The sequence below is a fragment of the Crocodylus siamensis genome, chromosome 7 (genome assembly GCF_052110815.1).
Source record: "Crocodylus siamensis isolate JL-2025a chromosome 7, ASM5211081v1, whole genome shotgun sequence".
NCBI classification, from domain to species: domain Eukaryota; kingdom Metazoa; phylum Chordata; order Crocodylia; family Crocodylidae; genus Crocodylus; species Crocodylus siamensis.
The window spans coordinates 43,994,797-44,013,618 of NC_143401.1; the positions used below are offsets into that span (position 1 = coordinate 43,994,797).

At 41.7% G+C, this 18,822-nt stretch overlaps 1 long non-coding RNA gene across 3 annotated transcripts in view; it reads left to right on the forward strand.

The window, feature by feature from the left end:
- Positions 1 to 18,468, forward strand: part of LOC149859735 (uncharacterized) — a 61,548-nt gene extending 43,080 nt beyond the window's left edge. Inside the window, exons 4-7 of one of the 3 annotated variants that reach the window (XR_016443585.1) lie at positions 5,652 to 5,747; positions 9,160 to 9,224; positions 14,250 to 14,350; positions 15,876 to 18,468. This is a non-coding gene — a long non-coding RNA (uncharacterized LOC149859735). Of the gene's footprint in view, positions 1 to 5,651; positions 5,748 to 9,159; positions 9,225 to 14,249 lie in introns of all 3 variants that reach the window. The other 2 variants (XR_016443586.1, XR_016443584.1) reach the window with 2 other exon arrangements.
- The last annotated feature ends 354 nt before the right edge of the window (positions 18,469 to 18,822 follow it).

Here is an 18,822-nt window from a genome sequence, read left to right on the forward strand (position 1 = left end):
CCCAAATTCCATCTCTCAGGCTGTATGGTCAAGTCTTTCTTCCTTTTTCTTCTCTTTATCCTCTAGCAGAATCATGCTTTGTATGTTGGGGCTCAGTCCCTGGCAGGACTCCCACAGCTGTTGTATGCCTCTTTGGTACCTGTAGGACCTTCTGACCTTCCTTTCATTAGCAAACCCAAACTGGCAAGAACTACAACACAAGCATAAGCACACTGGCTATAACTTAACTCCTACTCCTTCTGGCTGTGTAACTAACCTTTCCCTGTAATCCTGCAACCTCCTACCTGTAGCCTTCATTGCAGATAGCTCTCAATGGGTCTCTCAGGTCTAGTCTTTTAGGTACAGGGCTCCATCCCCAGTACCTTGTAGTTTTCAAGGCCCCTAGCCAGCCTTTCTAACAGAGTCCTTATCAGGACACTTGTAGCCTACAACAACAGACTGCATCCTGGTCTCAAGCCCTGGGCTTTTATACCTCCTAAGTCCCACCCCTGCAGGTCATGTGGCTCTCCCTGCCCCCTGCAGGTCTGATTTATCAGGACCTGCCAAGTAGTTGCCATGGTAGTTGGCAAGTACAGCTGCAGCTGTTTCCTTGTTCCTTGGTTCAGCTCAGCTCTACTGCCTTACTGCAGCAGAGCTACACCTGAACTAGGCATTCCTAGTGTATGGCATCTAATTGCCTACCTCTGCAGCCAGCTCACTCCATGCAGTGTTCCTCTGACTAGTGGCAGGTGTTCTCCTTTTCCTTAATGGCTAGTCCTCTGCATGGGTAACAGGGTGCCTGGTGCTTACTCCTGCACAGATACCCTCCATTCATACCAGGTAGTAAAGAACTGTAGTTGAATAAACATTTTTGGCATGGTTTCCTTTGTTCCTGAATTAATATCTATACTTCCACAAATGAGAGACAAATATTAGCCCAGGCAACAAAAACAAGTATCAGGAAAGTTCACAGAAAAGAGAGAAGAACTAGTACAAACAGTGGCAACATGTAGGAGGTACATAGGGGTGCGTGTGCACCCCCTGGGAGTGCTGGTGCACCCCCTGACAGGTACTGGTGCAGTCCCTGCTTAGGTGATGGGCAGGGTGGCAGGCAGGAACACTAGTTCCCCCAGCTGCAAGCACCGGCTGGGGAGTGCCAGGAGTGTTTCTGGGAGTGTGACTGGCCATGGGGGGACTTCCCCCAGTCAGTGGCCACAGGGGGACCCTCCCTCTCCAGTCCACAAGATTGACCATGGGAGGGACCCCCTGCAGTTGCTGACTGGTCCTGGTGGGGGGGGGAGAGGCACTAGTCACCCATGAGTACAAACATGCTCTGTTCGATTTATGATTCAGAGTTAGCAAATATGAAAACAAGTAGATTTTCCATTAGTGTCCCAATATAAAATAATGCTTTACACTGATAATATTTATTATTTAATATATATCCTATGATGTCCATTGGGCTTAATCAGTGCCTAGTTCTCGTAAGTGGTGTGCAAGCAGGGAGGACAAATCTGGCCCTACCTCAATTATCTTAATGGTGTGGTAGAACCACACAGCCCTAAAATGTTTCAACTGTGAAATTGGGAACAGACATTTTCTGTCCTTTATTTTCATATAGGAGCCTAGGCCTGAGATCTAAAATATAACTGGCCTAATAACCTTGACAGACTACCTGTAGGAAAGTTCCTTTTGAGGAGATATCAGAGAACACAAGGTCAAAAAATTAAAAAATATAAAAAATCATAAACACATGTTTAAGAAAAAGAAACACGGCTTTATTTTTATAGTGAAGAGTATTTAGCACTTCAGTCTTCAGCATGAAGAATTGTACAGGTGGTATACATTTCTAGTCCATATGGGTTCTTTAGATAAAAGACAGGAACATATTGGATACAGAAAACCAAATCTAAAATTCATTTAATATTTAAGAACGTTAGCTCTCAGAAATGCACCATGCTGAATTTCTGTATTTATCCCCAAAATTAGTAAAGCTCAGGCAACAGCTGTGTATACTTTTCTATGCCAGACTACTAGAACAATACTAGCCAACCCAATACCTGTATTTCACAAGTTTTTCAGGCCTTCCCTCTTTTTAACTGGCCTTCTTCTTTAGTTACCACATTCCCAGGAAACAACCAGCTTATTATGGAGTAAGTCTGATACAAAAGAAGCAATAGAAAAGCTAGTTAGAAACTAGATTCCATGAAAAATGCCAATGTGAACAAAGCAGAACATCATTGTTGTCTATGTTTTACATGGAAAAGACATGCATTTCTGGGGAAAAAATATCTTAAGTCAAAATGCAGTTTTCACATGGAAATATGGTTAATATATAAAATTATAAAGCAGCCCCTACTCAATAGCTTGTGTGATTAGGCTGAAGTTATATATTATACTTAGACAATATTAAAGCTGTGGGAATTTAAGGGGTGTTAAAGTTAAAATGTGCTGTGAGCGATTGTACATTAAGGGTTAATACCTTTTCTTAACTGCACAGCTGTAACTTGCCACTAGAGGGCTGACAAGTGGGGGTGTGGCTAGAAGTCAGAACACCTGGGCTCTGTCTCTGTGGAGGGAGGGGGAAGGAGCTGACAGCAATGCATTCTAGGATCCTGGAGGACTGCAAATTGAGTTTTATCTCTATAGAACACACTGAAGTTACCCAAACATCAGCTAGGTAGCAGGGCCCTTGCCTGAAGCACAACACTGAGATGCTCAGAGTACAAGTTAATGAGCTTTACTGTAACTTGGTCTTTAAAGATCATTCAGCCTGGACCAAGCAGAGCAATTGAAATGGAAATCTACATACTTCCCGTGTTCACACAAGCATAGACATTTGTTTCCCTGGGGACAAGAAGCAGTGGCACACCTTTTGCTGCTGCTATGTGTCCCCATGTAATGACTGTGTCACACTTGCTCTGGTGCACAGCAGGTTACCCTAGGTGGGGTAGGGGAGGCTGAGGCCAGCAATCATACTGCAGCATGGCTCTGGCTGGCCAGGCTTTGGTTTTGGGCAGCATGCACTGCCACCATGTGCACTGTGCCACCCTTCTTTTCTTCCATGCACCTTTTATTCACTCTGGGATCTCCCAGGGTCAAACCCCACCCCTGAGCTGCAAGGTAGCAGTGTGGGGAATGCCTGAATGTGTGGTACAGCTGTGCTCATCTGAATGTGGGCACTGAAGTTATCTTGAGGTCTCTCTTTTCAGAAGTCTGAGGAAACATGATAAATAAAAAAGATGAGCTTATATATACTGATAATTTATAAATACCTAGAAACAATAATGTTTGATTTTGCAAACAGGATGCTGTTTGTTCCCATCATGGAGATGTTGAAGCAGCACTGTGTTATGGGTAACTATATTCTAGGCTATTAACTGCTTTGATTGAATGACTCTGTAAAGAGCTGGAGAAAGTTCTTGATAACTGTTTGATCACATTTAGATTTTTTTCATAGACACTTAAAAAAAGTAAAAGCAGCAGCAGCAAACTGAAGAGAAAGAGCCCACTAATGGCTCAGATTTAAAGAGGCCTTATTTTCTTGCATAAAGAAAACATCTAAGTGTGATTGAAAAGGTCAGAGAATAGGGGAGTGTTTTTTTAACTGTATTACAAGACTATTTACATTAAATATAACTCTCTGATTATTAAAACAACATTTCCTGAATGGATATGATGAAAGGCACGTCTGCATGCTTAAAAAAAAGTATTGTTGAGGAAAGCCGCAATCAGCTTAAATTCACTTAAAGTATCACTTCAAGAAAAGTCTGGAACGTGTTGTTGTTGTTGTTAGTTGCTGTTGATGTACAAGGCCACAGACATTAATAGCCTGCAGAATAATTCACAGTATGGAATTATTCACAGCTGCCAATATGAAAAAGGAATAGCATAAATGTTTGAAATGATAATATGCAAACCCATTCCTGGGGGATTTGATTCTGAACTACTTGTTGCTTCTATCTTCTAAATAGCAGCATTCTACTGTAATACTTTCATATTGTTTCTCTCCATTTTTATTAACAAAACCCTCTTCGAACACAGTAAATATTTATTGAAGACTCATTTTTCTAATGGAGAATATATTTAATCAATGGCTTGTAAAGGGATCCCAATTTAGTTTTTGCTGTTGGAAGGCTGATAACCAAAACACAGGGACTGGAGCATCAACGACAGCAAAGATGGAAAGGGTAAATTCCAGTCAAATAAAATCTGTGTGTGTGTTATGGGAGCGGAATAGGGATTTAGAAGGGAATAGGGATTTAGAAGGGAATTCTGTGACCCAGAATATAATCTGTTATTTAAACCATATAAATTAAATTCATCCCCCTATTTTCGGGTCAGTTGTATGTAAGCCTGTGGCACTGGCACTGTCAGATACATTTTGGGGTCCTGAAAGCCTTAGCAAATGGATGGAAACCACCAGCTGATGTGAAATGGAAGAGAAGATTGGGGTTGTATTTTTCTCAGTATATCTCCTTACCCTCACCCTCCATCTTCCAATTACTCATAATCTTCAACAGCCAGCTAACTCAAATTTAGGGACTTATAATGACTAAAAGTCACTGTTTATTGTTACTTGGCAGCCACGTGATTTTAGGTAGCCTGTGAAAAGTAACATCCTCTTCTGTACACACTACCATTTATAATGCAAAGTCACAGATCAATCATTTTCATCTCTGCCAGTGACAGTTCTGGTATAGACTTATAACAGGTGACAAATTGGGCACATTAGAAGCCAAGTCTATTATCCTGGCTAATAAATTGCTCATTCTTTGATTTGCTGATTAGAGAAGGAACACACATTTTTTCTCGTCCTTCCTAACTGGAATAAGAAAATGCACTTTTATTTTTATCTACTCTCTTTCCCCTGCAATACGGATCAATCGTTCTGTCCTTTCCCGAATATATATTTAAAACTCCACTACTGCCTGAGCACATCAAGTGACAAGAGAAAGCCCTGTCACATATTAGCATCTTGATATTCCTTTTGTTAGTGAGACTTCTTGGTTAACTCTACATACATATATACATACATACATACCAAAGCACAGGGACTGGAGCATACATATGTCTCATGGTTTCTCTTACTAGTGAATCTTTTGATAAGGATTGTCATAGGATTGGCAAAAGTATACAATTCCATATACTCTTGTGATCATTACTCTCTTGTCTCATTTTGCTGAACTGAATTTTCAATCTAGTTCTTTACAGGCAGGTGTCTCCTACAAAGAATGGATTATTTCAAATGGCACCCTTTATTGATAGTCTTATCAGAAAAGCTAATAATGAAAGGAATATAGAAGCAGAATACTTCCAGAATTGGATTTTCTGAGTCAGATTTGGGATGCATTGACATATGGTATGAGGAAGTTTACATTGCTGCTATCTTTTATGTACCTCTTCAGTGGGGGAAAAAAAGAAAGTGTGTCAGTTAGTCTTACGGACTGTCAGTTCAGCATAAATTTCACTTTAGAAATTGAAAAATATTTTATTTATATGAATGATTTTTTATTTGAATAAAATGACAAGCGTTTGAGGTCAAGAAACCTTCATAAAGAAAGATGAAACAATGCAATAGCATTTTCCATTTACCTCTAACTGGAGCACTGAATAAATGGTAAACTTCACTAAGAATGAAAGATTACTCCTACTCCTTATTTGTTTTCTAGTGTCTCTCCAAGGAGCAATTAAAATAGAAATTGAAGTGGAATAACCTGGGGTTACCTTTGGAATCATCAGTTCATTTGCTGTAGAAAGAGGGATTGGTAAGTCTTGTTACTCATAATTAAGGCTGAAGCAGGGCATGGAGACTGTTGGAAGTAGTGGAATTGGCTATAAAACAGCCTATGAGGCTGAAGCTTGTGCCATAACTACTAACATTTTTCAGTCACAGTAAGCAGCACATGGTGGCACAAATGACAGTCCTGGGGCTGTATGTTACTTTATGGAGACTGGAAAAACCTCTCTGCGTTGAAGACCATCACAAGAAAGGGTTTTTCTCCCATTAATATCCCTAAGTAACCAACAAGTTCATCAAAGAAATCATAATGGGCACTAAGTAGCTAGTAGCTTTGGGCCCATAACGTATCCTCATGCAATCCCATGGTCTTCAGCAATCACTATAGAGAATGCTGATCTCATGGTGGGATCTCATGGTGACAAGAGGAAATGCTATAAGGTCACGTGGAAGCCATATTTCAAGAAAACAGATGCAAACATCAAGAGTTGGGAGGAGCTGGTGCTGCAGCCTCAACCAAGCACCAACCCATTTTGAGATAAAGTGTTTTGCCCTTGAAGCCTAGAAGAGAGAGCTGAGGAAAGAAAAGGGGAAGAATCCCAGTCTGCAGCCTATTCTCCCCTACAGAAAGACCTACAGCTTCTGTGGATGGATCTGTGGCTCAAGGACTGCAATGATCTTTCACTAAGGGCCCCTCTAGATGTTCAGGTTGAAGGCAAAATAGAATCTAATGCACAATTCACACAATCACACCTCTTGCCATGCCATAGGGACATGCCATGAGGCATGACTATGGGATTCAGCATCAAATCCCATCATGCCTTATTGCTGATATAGGGACTCTTCCCCTGCACTGGTTTCTGCTGTGCAAATGGGAGACTCATCAACGGGCGGGATTCCCATCTGTGACAGTGCCCCACATGCTGCTGTGGATCAGAGTCCCATAGCTGATGGGGTGCTGCCACAGAAGGAAGTCCTATCAGCTGACAGGATTCCCAGTTACAGCAGCACATGGGATGGTGCCATGGCCGGGAGTCCCATCAGCTGCAGGACTTCCAGCTGCTGCAGTGCATGGTGCACCCTCTGTCAACTAACAGGTCTGTCCATCATTAAAGTTAGATAGAAACCAGCTATAATTTAGTACACATTTTCCAGCTTTACCTTTATAGCTGGATGGACTTTTAATGGTGTGAATAGTTACTTTGCACATGTCACTGGTTTAAATTCATTACACAATTAACCCTGTAATTGCATGATGCATATAACATGTAGTGGAGGCTAACACACACACACACACACACTCCTTCTTCCAGAATACATCTCTGAAATAAATTGGACTGATTTATAACTCACACAACCATGTCATAATTCTCTAACCTTTACCTCAGAAGATGTTCCTGCCACAAAAAGTAGCCCTGGCAGCATGTATTAATTTTTAAAATCTGTTGACATGCTACGTATGAAATCAAATGACTTCCTCCCTGAATGACAAGGGAAATAAAAAAAATGAATCTTTTTTCTCTTTGAGGGAAGTAAAAGGAATTTGTATTCCAGTTATCTGATTGCTACTGTTGGACAGCTTACCCATTCTGCCCTTTGCCTTCCTCTGATCATCTAGAAATCAAAACACCCAGGGAATCTGAGACATGCTTGATCAGGCATCACAGGATTCAGACTGGACCATATGGAAATATTTGCAGTGAAGACTTCTATAGTAATAAAAGAACACATGCTGTGTTTTTTAATGTGTGAAACACTAGTAAACTGGCCTTCTGCCTAAAAATGACATTGTGTTCCCCATTTTCTTCATGATTATACCATTCTGGTTCAGAGCCTGTCTAGCAAGCAACTATAGCACTGGACTCCATTGAAATGTGATGTGTTTGGAGGGAAACAAGGAGAAAGTAGTCAAGATGAGTGGTGCCTTGCCGTTATTGGATCTTCCACTTTTTTTTAGGAATATGCCAGCAGGATCCTGCTGCAAGCAGCAATAGGTGGAATGATTATGCCTAATTCTGATCTAATATGAATGTCTTGGAAAGGTAAAGAATGAGAAAAATACAGTGTAAGGAACCAAAAGGGGAAAATTATAATGAAAATAAATATGAAAGAGTAAAATAGGCCACCCACTTGTGCTAACCTAGTGTGAGGGACTATCTGTTTCTCAAAAATAATACAGGGTACCATATAGGGTACCATATATATATATATATATATATATATATAACTCTTTTATCAGGGTCACCACTGAGGAGAAAAATATAAGTTTAAATTACAGGGAAAAATACATATGACCTACAAGTAGCTCTGAATGCTCATCCCTGCCATACTCCTGGATTTAATGAAGTTCAGAAAACACTCTATGGAGTTCGTTTTCCCCAAAAAGAGAGCAGTTCCATAAAATTGGCATATTATCAGGCCCAATCCAAGTGCCATTTATCAGGGCCAATCCCAATACCAGTAAAATCCAAAGAAAGTCATAGTGGAATATGAATCAGGTCCTTGGAGAAAAGTATACACTTGTTCCAGAAGGAAATCCAGCAGAAGATAAATTCAGACTTCTGTTCTTCTGTTCACAATTTTATGCCTTGCTATAATTGTGCTGTATATTAGTTTTATTTTCCAACTAAATATTAAATATCTGTAGAGTTGATAATTATTAGAATTTCTGTATGTTCTGCCACATGCACAGAATGAATCGAGTTGAGTTTGTAGTTATTACAGCTGTTATTAATCAAGTTGCATATAAAGGAGATGTGGGAAGAGTAAGGAATTTAGATCTCTCTACTAATCTAAAGTTTTTACTGCTTAACTTAGTTCTTGGTCAGTGGGCAACATTGTCTTCTTTACAGCTATTTCTAGAAGTGCTGAAATTATATCAGCCAAGGGCAGTGCTAACATTCTAAAATTGCTACTATAAGTTTGATAAATCTCTTATACTCTTCCCCCATTCTTTGCTCATATTCACTGAGTCTATTTGACTGAATAACCACAGTCTAAATCTAATTAGACAATAGCTTTTGCAGCTAGTTACCAGGGAACATAGTTTACATGCATGTCATCAAAGAGATAAGGCTTGAATTACCTTTTTCTTTGGGATCCATGGTAAATCTGCATTTCTATTGCAGAAAATTTTGCAACCAATCCACATCTGAGATGAACCTAAACCTAAATGTCACTGGTATTCCAGATATTGTTCATGACAAAAGAATGTATTGCAGGAGAAGAAATGAAAAGGAATAACTATGTATTCATGTTGACAGCTGTTTAAATCTTGGGTATATGGCTTGAGAAAGATCTAATTATGGCACTCAAATTTAAATGATTAAATGCATCAACCTAAAGTTGAGCATCCTAGGATCAAGTTGAAAAAACCTCTGTATCTCAAATGCAATGACATGATGATGCCACATTGCATTATGATAATGTTGTGTCTGCAGAATCAACCTGCTGCAGTGCCAATGTAGAAGAGCATGCAAATGGAAGAAGAAGACTAGACATAAAGGTCAGTTATTAGCCAGGAAGATTTCAGCAAACTGGAATCTCATTCCTAGAGCATAAGGCGAAGGTAAAAAAAAAAATTTTACACCAGAGGATAGGGAATAGATCCAGGCAGATCTGGACAGGCTGGAAAAGTGGGCAGAACAAAATAGGATGCAGTTCAATAAAGGTAAGTGCAAAGTGCTGTACCTGGGCAAAAAGAACCTCACTTACAGGCTGGGGGATGACCTTCTCAGAAGCACAGCAGCAGAAAGGGATCTTAGAGTCATAGTTGACTCCAAGATGAACATAAATTGTCAATGTGATGAAGTGATCAATAAGGCTTACTGCACTTTATCATGCATGAGCAGATGCATGATGAGCAGGTCCAGGGAGGTAATGCTTCCCCCTCTATGTGGCACTGATAAATCCACAGTTGGAGTACTGCATCCAGTTTCAGGCACCACACTTCAAGAGAGATGTGAAGACTCTTGAGAGGGTTCAGAGGAGGGGCACTCATATGGTCAGAGGCCTGCAGGCAAGGCCCTATGAGGAGAGACTGAGGGACCTAGATCTCTTCAGCATTTGCAAGAGAAGGCTGAGAGGTGATCTTGTGGCTGCCTATAAATTCATCAGAGGAGGGCAGCAGGGAATAGGAGATGCTCTATTTACTAGGGCACCCCCTGGAGTAACTAGAAACAATAACCACAAATTGACAGAGAGCAGATTTATACTTTCATAGTTTCTAGGGTTGGAAGGGACTTGAGCAGATCATCTAGTCCGACCCCCTGCCATGGCAGGAAAGAACATCTCAAAACACTTCAAGATGTTGAAGATGTGCATCTAACCTCCTCTTAAACACCCCCAGGGTAGAAGCCTGCACCACTTCTCTTGGAAGCTGGTTCCAGACCCTAGCCACCCTGACTGTGAAGTAGCGCCTCCTGATATCTAACCTAAACCTACCCTCTGCCAGCTTGTGACCGTTATTCCTGGTCACTCCTGGCCCTGCTCGGGGGAACAGTGACTCCCCCAATGCCTGCTGATCCCCACTGACTAGTTTATAACAGGCCACAAGATCCCCCCTCAGCCTTCTCTTGTGGAGGCTGAACAGGTTCAGGTCCCGTAGCCTCTCCTCATAGGGCCTGCCATGTTGTCCCCTGATCATGCGAGTGGACCTCCTCTGGACCCTCTCCATGCTGTCCACATCCCTCTTGAAGTGTGGAGCCCAGAACTGGACGCAATACTCCAGCTGCGGCCTGACCATTGCCGCATAGAGGGGGGAGATCACCTCTTTTGACCTGCTTGAAATGCATCTGTGGATGCATGACAAGGTGCGGTTGGCCTTTCTAACTGCCTCTCCACACTGCCGGCCCATGTTTATCTTGGAGTCAATGATGACCCCCAGATCCCTTTCCGCCTCCGTGCTGACAAGAGGGGAGTTCCCTAACCTCTAGGTATGGTGCCGGTTGTTCCTCCTGAGGTGCATCACCTTGCACTTGTCTGTGTTGAAACCCATTCTATTCTCATCCGCCCACCCTTGTAACCTGTCTAGGTCTGATTGTAGCCTGTTGCATCCTTCCAGTGTGCCCACATCCCCCTACATCTTAGTGTCATCAGCAAATTTGAACAGGGTGCTTTTTACCTCCACATCCAAATCACTGATGAAGATGTTGAACAGTGTGGGCCCGAGGACCAAGCCCTGTGGAACCCCACTGCCCACGTCCTTCCAGGTTGAAGGACCCATCCACTACCACCCTCTGGGTGCGGCCCTCCAGCCAGTTGGCGACCCATTTGACTGTGTGGGTGTCTACACCACAGCCCCCCAGTTTAGGTTGGATATTAGAAAGAACTTCTTCATTGTAAGGGTTGCCAGATTCTGAAATGAGCTTCCAAGGGAGGTGGTGCCCTCCCCTACCTTGGGGGTCTTCAAGAGGAGAATTGACAAGCACCTAACTGGGGTTGTCTGACCCCAGTACTCTTTTCTGCCTGGGGCACAAGGTCAGACTCGATGACCTACTGAGGTCCCTTCTCACCCTAACATCTATGAATCTATTACCTGTTACCTTGTTCTAGGCAGACCTAAAAATCTCAGACCAATGACCTCTGCATTCAATAACAGGTAAATTTTATTGATACACAGTGATAGCAGATAAGAATAATGCAAACAGTTTTATAGCTACCAGTTCTAGAGCTGTCACAGGGTCAAGGTATATTTGGCCAGTATGTGAGCTTCATCCTGAGGTTCCCTCTTGAATGTCAGATATCAGCAGTCTAGAGATGAAAGGTTTCCCCTCTTCCCCTCCTGTGGAGTACGTGAGATGGGCTGGTGGTGTGACCTCTGTCCATGGTGGCCTCGGCTTCCCTCTTGGGGACCCTTTGCTGCTGTGAAATCCTTTCTTTTGTATCTTTTTCCTCCTTCGATTATTCTTCAGATTGGGCATCATTGATTGGTCTCCCTGTGGTCACCATACTGTTCATGTTCTGTCCTGTCAGCATATTCCTTTGTTTCACAGCCCCATCACATTCATACATCCTAATTTGGTCTGTATTCCAAAACCAGAAATCCCAAAGGCTCTGCAACTGGGCACTGTAACCTGGCCAATGCAGCAGAGTCCCTTATCTCATGTTATGGAACAGTGTGGTACATGTCTTCAATTTCCCAGCCTGTGTGTCTGCTAGCTGCTTGCCATGAGAGAGAGAAGGAGCCACCATGCTCCAAAGCACACAGGCTAAACAAAGGCTCAGCGACCCCAGGTCCACAGCCCCAAGGAGCCCGGCAGAAATCTCCCTTACCTAGGTGTTTCGGAAAGGGAGGGGAAGAGAACTCCCATGCCAGTATAAAGAAGATCCCAGGACAGGAAAGGAAGAGAAGCGCAGAACTGGAATGAGGAGGAGGAGGAGGAGGAGTGAGCCGATACATGCAGCAGAGAACACTGAAAGCGATGTGGAGTGCTGGTAGGAGACTCTTGCAGAGAGTAAGACCCACAGCGGGGACTTAGAGCCAAGTCTACTGACCCTGCAGGGTGCAGAACTGTTTGTTTACATGCCAGGAGCTGGTGGAGCCCGGCAGTGAGAAAGGTACCGTAATAACCCTAATAGAGGGTCACTATAGACTTCCGCTGTACCGTAATACATGTAAAAGTGGCACAAGACAATAAGATGGTGTCATAGATGTACTCAAGGTGCTAAAAGGAATCTTGGCGACCTCCACAAGGGGCTCTGAGAGAGAAAGAGAGAGCCAACAAAGAGGGACTGACCACATGAAGGTCAATTTTCATTTAGATCTTGGCTGTAAACAGCAGGAACCATAACACAGGCCAGGACAGCCTTCTTTGTTTTCTTGTTTTCTTTTTGTCTGTTGTTGTTTGTTTGATTGGAACTGAGGACATGTGGCACGACCTATTGGCTGGTCAGAATCCTGGTGGAATGGGTGAGGGGTTAGGGGTGGCGGAGCCCTCAGAAACATAGGACCCCACAGGACGACGGTGAGACTACTAATTGGACTACACATACAGGTAATGAACTAACTCTGTTAACATCAAGTCATGGCAGGAAAAATGTGGGCATGTAGATCATCAATTAGAATCAATAACATCCTAGTCGAGCAGCAGGTGGTGTCCTACAGGTCTGCAAGTGACTGCAATACTTGACACTTGCCTATATCAGAAATAGTGGGCCTTTAAGGAAACTTTTTTCCCCAAAAATCTTTTAGAAATCAATTAACCCTTGCTGTTCCCCTGGATCATTGTTCTAATACCTACAAGCCAGTTCCCAAAAGCAAACCTCTAAATACCATTTTCTAGCCATCAGAACCTCTTTACTTGGCTTGGGTGATGAAATTGGCATAGATACATTGTGACATAATCATGTAATGATGTATTGTAAAATAAGCACATCACTGGTGATTCAGGTTCCAGAGTTTTCAGCTTATCCTCAAATTTTGCATTTTCCCACTCATAATTCAAAGCTGTTTTTGCCTAGAAAGTGTAAGGGAATCCCTGGCTAAAATTATGCTCATTTTATAGGTGCTCATGGTAACCTATTAAAATACTGGTGGTTCTGCAATAACATTAAAATATATCTTCTTTACTAAACTTTGAGCTCCTATTTCTCCCACTTATTCAGTACTGTAATAACTTCCAGTAGAAAGACATTTATAGAAAGTAGTCTGAGGATTCTTTGCACAGATGTCATGGTTTCAAACACTGCCCTTAGTATTATATGAAGTGAATGCAAGCACAGACATAGCCATGAAAATAGGAGAATCTGGCATATGTTTCTTGGAGGGTTGGGAAATTCATACATTCAAAATAGCTCCACTTGAGCTATTGCAGGAGCTATTTTTACTTATTTGCTACATATTTCTTTGTCATAATGTCAGAAATAATCTTGTTACATTCTCAGAGTCACTACTCTGTGTTCCAAAAGTCTGGGTTCTAAATATCTAGGTTAACTTGCTTTGTCTATCTCAGTGACAAAGGAGTGAATGATTGTTGTGGATATGTATGTATCACTATCAATGAAGGCAAGGAGATTGCAGGTGCATTTCCAAGAGCAAAATCTGCCCCTTAGCGTTTAAACAAAGACAGACAGTTTCCATTTTCAAAACAGCAATATTAAGACACACATCGCAGTTTGGTTGCACATTTTCCCAGGAATATTTGTACTTGTATCACTCAGTCCGGAAGGGCACAGGCACAGTTGTAAAAAGTATTAAAAATAAATGTTAAATGATTCACATTTTCAGGTCTTTTTCTGACCGTGCATTGAACATTTTAACTAGAGTTCTGAAGAATGGTGACATCTGCTATTATTGATGAAAATGCAGTTCATTTTAACCACATTTGAAATAAAATATCACAGAATATGCTTAAAATGAACTCCCCTTACAGTGAAGTTTCACTTCACTAACAGTAAAAGTTCATTTCAGTACTAATTAAGTCCCCCTGTGCTAATCCCCTCAGAATGCATGGTTATCATCTACAAAACAGATATTAAATGATGCGCTTCAGTGGATTTAATATATCCCTATACTTCTATACCTAAACAGAGATAAAGGAAAGCAAAATTGCCATCAGCCTTTATGGGAAGAAAAGACCAAGGTTTCCATTATGCTTCAGCTGTTGCAGAAAGGGAAAGCAGTATATGATGGTAAGAGTCTATTTTTGCACCATTTAAATACTTCTTCTCTAGTCTTCAAAAGAAACCTTGTACCATGGAAAAGGCAGATAAAATGGAGTGCTAATAAACTGTGCTTTTCTAAATGTCATAAAAGATGGGGGGGAGGTATTAGAATTTTAGGTGACAGGCATTCACTTACCTCCAGTTCTATTCCTGTCCTTCCTCTTGCTTATGCGGATGTACAGTCTGTGGGAAACTGGCAAGTGTGAGAGATGCGGGGAATGGCATAATGGAGCTGCTCTTCTGAGTGGTGTCAAGATGGATTAATTCCATCCATTGGCCTAAATATCATCATGGCTTTGACATCTCAGCTTACTAGAATCAAAATCAATGGATGAATCTACACATGCAATTAGCATGTAGCAATAAACTCCAGCGCATATTGTGCTGGAGTTTATTGCTTTCAGGTGCTGCATTTACATGTGCACCCAGGACTGCAGCATGTTGAGCCAGGTTGGAGCAGCCCAGTATTGCTCTGACACAGCTCAATGTGCTGAGGAGGAGGTGGCTGGGGCTCTTGCAGAACAGAAAAGCTAGCTGCAGGCAGCCCCCATACTGAAGCACCCTTGCCAGCCCCATCAACAACTACACATGCATTTCTGCATACTAAATAATGCCGCTGTAGGATAGTACTTGTGTTTACAAGTACTAATGTATGGCAGAGTTAAATAGTTTACTGTGGTGTAATAGGGCTGCATGTGTAGACAGGGGCCGCATCTGTATGAGACGCTCACTGTGCACTTATTACTGCACAGTCTTTTAGTACTTGTTTATACAATTATAAAGTATATTAATGAATATATAAGCAAGTACTAAATGACTATGCAGTAACTGGAGTTACTGCTCACTAGCATCACCCAATAGATTTTAGGTGACACTGAGCGCATCTACACTTGCCCTTACAGCACCTTTGTTACTGCACCATCATTTAGTACTTCTTTTTGGAAGTACTAAATGATGGTGCAGTAACAACCTATACTGTGTAATGCCAGTGGTGCATGGGTTTTTTTAGCCACTACATCGCTGTAGCAACATCCTATAGCAAGGAAGCATGATGACATGGCGATGTCACTGTGTGTCATGGTTGTCTCATGTTGACGTGCCCACTGAGTGCACAGTAGCTCATTATTAATGCTCTGTAGCATTCCACCATACTTCTTGTCATGTGACACTACCGCGCAGTAGTAATGAGCTACTTCACAGTCAGCATCTTGTGTAAACACAGCCACTGAGACTACTGCAGACCCAATTAGGCAGCCCCACAGTAAACATCTTGTGTAGATTCACCCAGTGTAAATGGCAATTAAACTGATAAGGAGCTGAAACATCTGTTAGGGTGACAATATTTGGATTTTTGGGAAGCATTGAATCTGCACCTGTAACAAGGCATGACCTGTGACCTAGCAGAGCTGCTGACCACAAGGCAGAATGAGATCTAAGCCAGCCATTTGCTTATGCTAAATAACCATCTTAACTGTGTCAACTATTTTCTGAGGATAAAGCAGCAAGTGAGTCTGTGTTCTGTGAATGAGGTGACGTTTTAGGAATGTGGAGGATGGTACAACCTGAGATGGAAAAACAGACTGGAATGTGAAAAACAACATGTAATTGGTAACAGAATCCAAGATGGACATATGAGAAAAGGTGAATGGTGATCGGTGAAGAAGCATCCAGGAGCTTCCAGGTTTTAGTCAAAGTCCAGCCATTTTCCAAAGAAGTGGGGTGAACGACATAGACATGCAATCATAACAAAAAGACATGTAAATGAGTAAAATGCATGGGTAATTCCATGCTAATGAAGCAAACAATGAAGAGAGGTGGAGCTTGAGATGGGAGGAAAAATGGGTGGAACAAAAGGAGGGACAGAGTTGGAATGAATGTTAATGAGTACAAACCAAAGTGTATAAATGTGGGGAAAAAAGTATTGTTCATTGCTGTTCCCCTGGTTTCACAGGCTGTGTTTCCATGAGGGCATTCACCCGAAGCTGTCTCCATTCTGAATAAAGCTGTTGCAAGCAATGTGTACTGATCTTTGCTCCCTGCTTTCTCTGGTGAATGAGTAACAGGATCCATGAGCAATTGGATTGTTGTCTCCCTAGTTGCTGGGCGCCGCATGGAGTCAGGGTCTAACAACATCTAGTGTTACTGCCGATGCTTCAAATGAGTAGATATTACATGCAAGACAGGATTCAAAACTCAACTGTCATCTGCCTAAAGCACAGGGGTCTCCCTATAGTACTGCTTCTCTGTGAGAACATTTGGCAAAAGAGCCTGTGATTTTTACCTGTGAACTTTTTGTTTTGTTTTGCTTTTTTGGCATTGCAGAAATTTCTTGTATTGGAAACCAGCAGTGAGAGAGATATAGCATTATTAGAAGACTCAGTATAAGGTACTTTGTATTGTAACTCTTCTAGGGAGAGGCTTTGAAAACGAGACCAACCTGTTTGTAAATTATGTGCCTATTATGTGGACATGGAGGCACAGTAACATCTGTGGGACTTGAATGTTTTGTTACTTAAAGCAGTCATTCTGTATTAGGGGCTGCCATAGTTCATATTGCTCATATTCATATTTTTTTTTAAGTGAATGTTTTTTCAGTAGTAGCTTTAGGTCTGTCCCCTTTGACTGTTGTTCCTTTCTTAGTGCTAATATAATAATAGGGTGAACATTAGTTTGTATGAGAACCCTGTCTACATAGCCCAGACTTTTCCCACATCACCCTGATTATTCTTTGAATAATACATCAGGTACAATGTCACAATATACAAACATAAGGTGCTTGTGGAAGGTCTCTTGTTTCCTCATAGCATAGAGACAGGATTTTGCGAAGTACATTTACTTAACATTAATTTGATGCTGCCTTGATCTGAAACTTGGATTTTCCACTTTGAAAAAAAAGAAAGCTTGGAAGTAGGAATGTCAGGTTCAATAATAATTCCATTTCCAAACACAAAAATGGGGCCAGCAGGTTGGAAATATTTTTCCTGGTCTTTCCTTGGATTTTTGGGAATGATCTAGAAAGACTAATTCATAGGGCCATGCAAAGATTCAGTCCCTGATTCAGTTAATGGAGATTTGGCCCAATTCAGTGGCTGAATCTCCAGATCTGAATTGAATTATATAGGACCCTTTAATCTCTCTGAATAGAATTGGAACCCTTTTAATCAATTTGGAGACATTCAGAAAGATTCAGACATAGACACAGCTTTAAATGTTTTTTTTTCTACATACCTCTAGGTAGTTGTGAATGCTGCAATGCTAGGGTGCAGACCTGGAAGTGGACCAGAAGCACTTCCGGTCCACTTCTTGGTCTGCTGGGGAGCATGCTGTCCCCCCCGCCATGTCCCCTTGGCTAAGCAACTGGTGCCTCCTGGGTCTGCTGGAGTCCCTGGGGTCCCCCCACAGCTGATTGCCGAGCCAGGGGAGTGCAGCCCCCCCACCCTGAGTGCTCCCCAGTGGGCCTAGAAGTGGACTGGAAGTACTTCTGGTCTATTTCCAGGTTCACTGCCATGCACATGGAGGGCCCCCCGCACTCCCGTGGGACGCTCCATGCACCTCAGCATTACAGGGTTCACAAGCTGCGCTAGTATGTCACGGTATGTAGAAAAAACATTTAAAGGTATGTCTATGTCTGAATCGCTGATTCTCCAAATCAGCACTGAATCTTCAGATTCAGATTCAGCCAAATCAAATCAGGGACAGTGATCCAAATCAATTAATTGAGTCACTGTCCCTGATTTGGGCTGAATCTGAATCCAAATTGAATAGGGCCCACTTGGCATATCCCTACTAATTCATAAGATAAATGCTTTTTTTCATTAGGAAAGAAAATGGTTACACATTTTACGGGTATATGTAAATGGGATCTCTCTGTCTTGCCTGGAAAATATGTCTTCCAGAAATAAAAACAGTATGTTATTTTTAAATAAAAAGCATGCCACATCTTCAGCTGGTTTAAATTGGGATAGCTCTAATGCAGCCACTGGAACTGTGCTACTTTGAGGCAGCTGAAAATCTGACCTGTATATAAAATGAACACTTGAATGTTTTTCCAAAGAACTGAGTTTGTTGCAGGGATTCTTTTACTTTACAATAAATACATTGTGTCTTGCATGTCTGAGAGTCTGTTTTTTTCTATTGTTCACGAGCTGTCTATTCAAACAAATCTTCTATATCTGAATTATCTGCTTAGCGGGGGTAGTAGAAATATCATGTGTGTCCTTGATTCTCAAATAAACATTGGGTGAAAAGTGAAACTCTGGAAAACTATGATTGTAGGACATTTATTTAAAGTACTGTTGTTTTTAATGGCATATTTAGATCTGCTCCCTTTGGCACTACCAATTTCTTCATAATAGCAGTAATATAATTATATTTTATAATGCAGAGTTATAGTGAGAATGTGTAGTGTTTAATTCTCATAACACCTCGGTTAATATGTA